We start from the raw sequence: 6,000 nt of genomic DNA, 5'->3' as shown, positions 1-6,000 counted from the left end.
ACACAGTTCTGTGCGGTTTTACACCTGTCCAATAAAGAAACATACCTTGTTCATCTTTGGGTCTTGTTTTGATGAATCTTGGAAGCTGCAAATGAAGATTCATTGCAAGAAAATTACTAGAAGTCTCTGGTGTATTTTCAGCAACTTTTATTTCAGATGTTTCCCCATTGGAAAGTTGCCCGCTTGTCCTAAGTTCTACATTCTATCGACATTGCCCCGATAACGGCCTCGGGGTTCAGAGCCATTACAACCGGTCGCAAGCTCGTCTGTCCGATCGACTGTCTCTTTTAAACTCTTTACCAAATGACTAAACTCTAAGTGTCTATCCAAAAATTACCTTCCTTTCTCATCAATGCACGTATCACTATATGAGCATCGCCTGAGGTCTGTCACGCATTCATTTGTTATTCACCAAATAAAATTCCTAATCTGCTCGGTTTATGCTAAAATTCCAGTTAACATTCTTCTTGCTATCCAAACGTTTTTCTATTCACATTTTTCTGTTGTTAGATTTTTCATATTCACCATCTAGTTTTGGGTAAAAATTGGCCCTTCACCACCAAATTGTACTTTCAAGTCTTCTTTTAAAAATACACCCGTATAGGAAATATTTCTTACTATTATGGCTTGTCAGCCCAACTGGTTTTCAAAGTAAAGATCTATGCATGGTTTAATAAGTGAATGAGGGGTTTGTACGCAAACTTCCGTCACGTATGGGTTTCCTGATTAAAAAAAAAATGTATTTATTGCATAAAAAAATTCTGTCGGTAAGGGTCAATGATAATTTCTTAGGTCACCTGGCGTTGCCGTGTCAGTGCCTAACATAACACTACAACTGGAGGTGGCTGATAGTACGAGAGAGAAAGTAAGTTTCGCACTTGTACATTACTGTTATGAAACAACTGTTTTTGTTTTCAGTTTGAAGTTCTCAGAACAAGAGGAGACAATTCAACATGTATTAAATTAAAATAAAATTAAGAAAATTCTAATCTAAAATAAAGGGGCTTTTTTAATATAAATTTTCATGACAAAGTCAAAATTCTTAAACGAATAAGTTTTCATTATATAAAAATGCATGACTTCAAATTTATATAAAGAATATATTTTAAGTCATTAATAGAATATGTGACGTTTTTTTGTTTAGAGAAATTTTTTTTTTTTTAAATTACATTTTTGTAAAAAAATCAAAATTCTGAAATTTTCATAGCAAATAAAATAAAAAAAATAATCATTAAAATTTATAGTTTGATCAATCATTGAGTGTGACTTTTATCTAACGAAGTTTTCATTTTCAGAGAATACAACCCTTTTCTGTGATTGAATTGTCTCCTCCTGTTCTTAGATCTTCAAAATGAAAACAAAGTTGTTTCATTGCAGTGGTGCACAAGTGCCATAACTTTGTATTCGTATTTCAATTCAGAGCGTTCCATTTTTATTTAGACTTCAAAGAAGTTTTAAAAGAAAGACACTACGCTCACTTTTTTACTCTTCTATTTTGTTGTTCAATGTTTCTACTACAGGCAACGTTGGATAGCCATGCTAGTTTAATGTAAAAGTTAAGCCCCCCCCCCCTCTAGTGTTATAATCAGGATTCGGTTCTGGGGTTCGGGAAGGAGTGAGTCACTCTCTCGACAACAGCACGTTTCTGCCCTCTTCTTTTCCAATCGACCACACCTGGCCTCTCGCCACCAATGTCACACCGCACAATCCGAACGTCAGCAATACGAAATTCTTTTCAAGAGATGTTCACGACTCTTTTCTCTCTTCCCCCCCCCCCCGGGAATTTTTCCCAGCTTTTATATCCTCCTATCTAGAAAAAAAAGGAACAGACAGGAGAAAAAAATAGTTTCTCCCATCATGCTCTGCCTTCCCAAGATGCCCTTCGTGTATACAAATGCACTGGCCATCCTTTCCTTCTTCTTTCCCAAAAAGCGATGCAGATACGCCCGGTACGTTTCTTTTTTTTTAGTTCTTTTTTTTTTCTTCTTTTCTAACCATATACCCACCCCCAAAAAACGGTTTTGGATACAATAGAAAAGGTGATATTAATTTTTAGTGGATACGATTCAAAATCAGAGCCAAGATTTTTCCGGTGAAAACTATCACAAAAATGCATCAGTATTTGAGCCTTCTGTAATCTGGCGGTTATCATATTAATCCTGCAAGGTGTTCATAGAAATTTAGTTCTTCGACAATTTTTCTCTGAATAAAATCTTGAACTGAAAATTAGATTAAGATAAATAACTTTCGTTTTTTTTTTCTTTTAAATCTAATTTAATATGGACCTCAATTATTCTTTTATTTAATTTTTTTTATGTGGCAAGATTTTATAACAAATGAAGGGGAGCCTAAATCTGTTCAGAAAATACCATTTTCTATTCCCGTGCCCTTAAATTCTTAAGCTAGCGTTTATGCGAGATTCTGGCTCTGAATATCAAAAGGCTTCCTATGTTAATAAAAAAAAATGCTCTATCTTTTATCTTAATAAAATGTGTGACCATTGTTTTCTCGCCTCTACGTAACTTGCATATTAGTTTTTGTTCACTATTAACTGAATATTTATTGAACTTCAATAACGTTAAATAAAACAATTTTTTTTTTAAATCCTGGTCTAAAAAATAAAATTTACCAGAATGCATTTGCGTTTCTTTATAAACAAGTTAGCCGTTTTAAACTTTTGTTAATAGTTGAAGAAAAAGAATGAATTCGTTCGTTCCATTCAAAATTTCGTCCAAATTCCCGAGTTCGACAAGATACACCTGAAGAAGGTCGGAGGTTACATCGACCGAAACATTGTGAAAATGACACTTAAGATGAGAACAGTAGTCTGATAAATCTAAATAATTATCCAATCCTCATCTCAAAAATTCAGAAACGACTTAGTTCGTGACCTTTAGAAACTTGAAAGGAATTTGAAAATATTTAAACTGTTGAAGAATAGAAAGTAATTTTTAGTATTGAAAATCTTAACAGATAATAAAAAACCATTTACAGTTTTGGAGCTATTTACACCCAATAATTTTATAAATCTACTGAATAATAGATTGATAGATCGAGATAAATACATTACCATAACAATATTTGCTATAATTTTATGACAGTTTGGTTCAATTAATTATTAAACAACCAGATGATACCGTAATAATAAAATTCAACTTCAAAAATTTGATTTTTGAAAAATAATTCGGTAAAAAGACAACTGAATATTTAATTAAAAAAGAATAAATAAATAAAATCAAAGATGAAACTGAAATAAAAAGGTAGATATAGCTAGTTTTCAAAATTTTACCTACCTTTTTTGGCTCTGTAATTTCCAAACCATTCGCCAAATTCTTTGCACTTCTCCGGACTGAGTTTATTTACATATTTCCAGTTGGCAATGGTCGATATAACAGACTAGAGAAAAATAAAAGATGGCGATTAGAAAAGTATTATTTCTTTGAATTGGATGAACAAAAATGGCCGAATTCCTAATTATGATATGAAGAATTGCTCTCATGGACAATATTTTTTTATTTACTTCAGTTACCACATATCAATGCCTGAAGGACACTCAAGGATAAGGGTTAATGAATGTAAGGTGGTAGTATAGTAATTGTTCATGGTGTAAATTGGATAGAATTTAATTATTTATGGGGATGGCACAACAAAACTAATTTACATTGGATTTGAAGACTACCATGTTGTAGTCAACTAGGAAGCAGGCTAATGGAACAGTGTTCCACAGGCGGGAAGTTCTGGGAAAGAAGCTTTGTTCACGGAATCTGCATTTAGATTTAGGCGCAGATAAAGTGGGGGAAATCGTATGTAGTGGTTGTAGTTAGTTGAGTGTTTTTTTTTGTGAAAGTTTAGCAAGGGAGGAACCATAGATTGGATTTCAGTTGAACACTTGCTAGGAAAATAACGATAGAGCAGAGACATATTTCTTTTGTGTGAAAGAAGCTGCAGGGAAGAAAAAAGAGCATCACCTAAGTTTTTAATCAACTCCTGGCCAGACGTACTCCCTTTTAGGGCATATTTGACTCTTATACAGATAGGATAGCATCGGCAATGAGATACCTACTGGAGCAGTAGAGTGATCCGACCATTTTTTCAGCGATCTTGGCAACAGATTTGATGCATGTGTTCCATCAGAAGATTTTGAATAATAGTTTAAAAAGACTCTGAACATCTTGGTAATTGTATCAAAGTGTAAAAGAAAAAAAAAAACTATTTTTAAATTTTCTTTTATTTACCTATATAAAAATCGAATAGATGAGGGTTCTTGTGTCACATCTGGGAAGATGCCGCTTACAGCACTCTTCCTGGCTTTGACAAAGTACAAGTGAGGGATGAGTCATTCTCATTAATTCTGGATTCCATTTGTTATCACTGCCCAGTGTCTGGTAGGTACAGATCACAAAGTAGAACACCAGGATATTTTATGTTTGTTGCAGCTACAGATTGGTACATGTCGTCAGCTTGCAAGGACTGCTCTTTATATGAAACACCTAGCATTCATAAATAATCCTTATTTTTTTTTTTATATGTACCCCACTCCCCAAATCTATGCTTAAATTTTTGCATGTTAGTACAGTCGGAAAAGCAGGATACAAGGAGGGAAATTCAAAATCTGCCAGTTCGATGGGTATTGAAGGACCTGTCCAATAGAGGGATTAGTGATTGATGCATTGGCATAGTAACAATATAGAAGTAGTTGAAAACATTGTTCTATTCTTCAGTCAAGAACGAATCTGACCACTCTTAATGGTGCATTATCGTTTTGAGCTCTGTTATAGTAACAAAACAATAGCAGCAGTTCCGAGCAAGTAAAAAAAAAAAAAATTCATAATTATCTAAAATGTTGAAATATATAAAGTGGTAAGATTTTCCCCTATTTCACTTACCGGTATACCTTTATATTCAAAAGCTACATATATACAGGTTTTGTATGCAATTGAGATCAATTATTGGCAAATACTTCATTCATTCGATTCAAAAACAAAAAAATACTTTTGCTTAAATTTATCGATATTTTTATATTAAATCCTGTACTCAGTTTTGTCTTTGATTAATTTCAGTACTAAGTCCTCAGTCCTCATTTTGTATCTCTAATAACTGGAATTTAAAATTCCATGATTTACTGGTCCTGCATATGACCTTAAACTATATCCGATGGTGATAATTTTCTGATCAATTTGTTCCAGCTGGAGATGGGGCATCCTGGCTGATACCAAACATTCTCTTGCTAACTCAGATATTCCAAGCAGATATTTTTAAGATTATGACCGTCCCTTTAATTGGAATTGTTTGAATCTCTCTTGCACTTGGTTCACCGAGTATATTTGCCAGATAGTTTTGGAAATTCTTTTTCATGTGTCCAATTGGTTCTATAATTACTGGAATGATTGAGATATTAAGATTCCAGTCACTTTTCATATCGTATATGACATTGATAGTTCGTATATATATATATATATATATATATATATATATATATAGCCATCCACATACAGTACTGTTTCGCTGTTTCACAGCTCATCAGTGCGGCTAGACAAGCAACTACCTCAAGCCAGGATCGAAACCAGACCACCCAAATATAAATATATATATATATATATATATATATATATATCTATCTCATTCAAACACTACCATGTTTGAATATATGGTTAAGTGACAGTTTTAGTAATTTAGAACTACTTTAAAGCTTCACCGCTCACTTATTTTTCGATCAAAGTCAAACGATTATTACAGTTTATAGATCACCTTTTCAGCTATATTGTGAAAAAATTTTTCAATTTTCGCCCAATAAAACAAAAGTTATGATGAATTTACTGGTGTTCAAAATCGTAAAAAACGTTTTTTGTGACTGGTTTTCATAGCAACCACGTCGCCTCAGCAAATACTGCTGTTACCAATTCACTGCACTTGTGAAAAGAGAAGTAACAAGTGAAACAGAGAGAATCAAAGAATGAAAGGGAATATAATTGGAGGGGGGTATTCAAAGCAGACGAGTGC

This window comes from Euprymna scolopes, chromosome 7, assembly GCF_053919585.1.
Source record: "Euprymna scolopes isolate OS-2025 chromosome 7, ASM5391958v1, whole genome shotgun sequence".
Lineage (NCBI taxonomy): Eukaryota > Metazoa > Mollusca > Cephalopoda > Sepiida > Sepiolidae > Euprymna > Euprymna scolopes.
Note: the sequence above shows the minus strand (reverse complement) of the source record.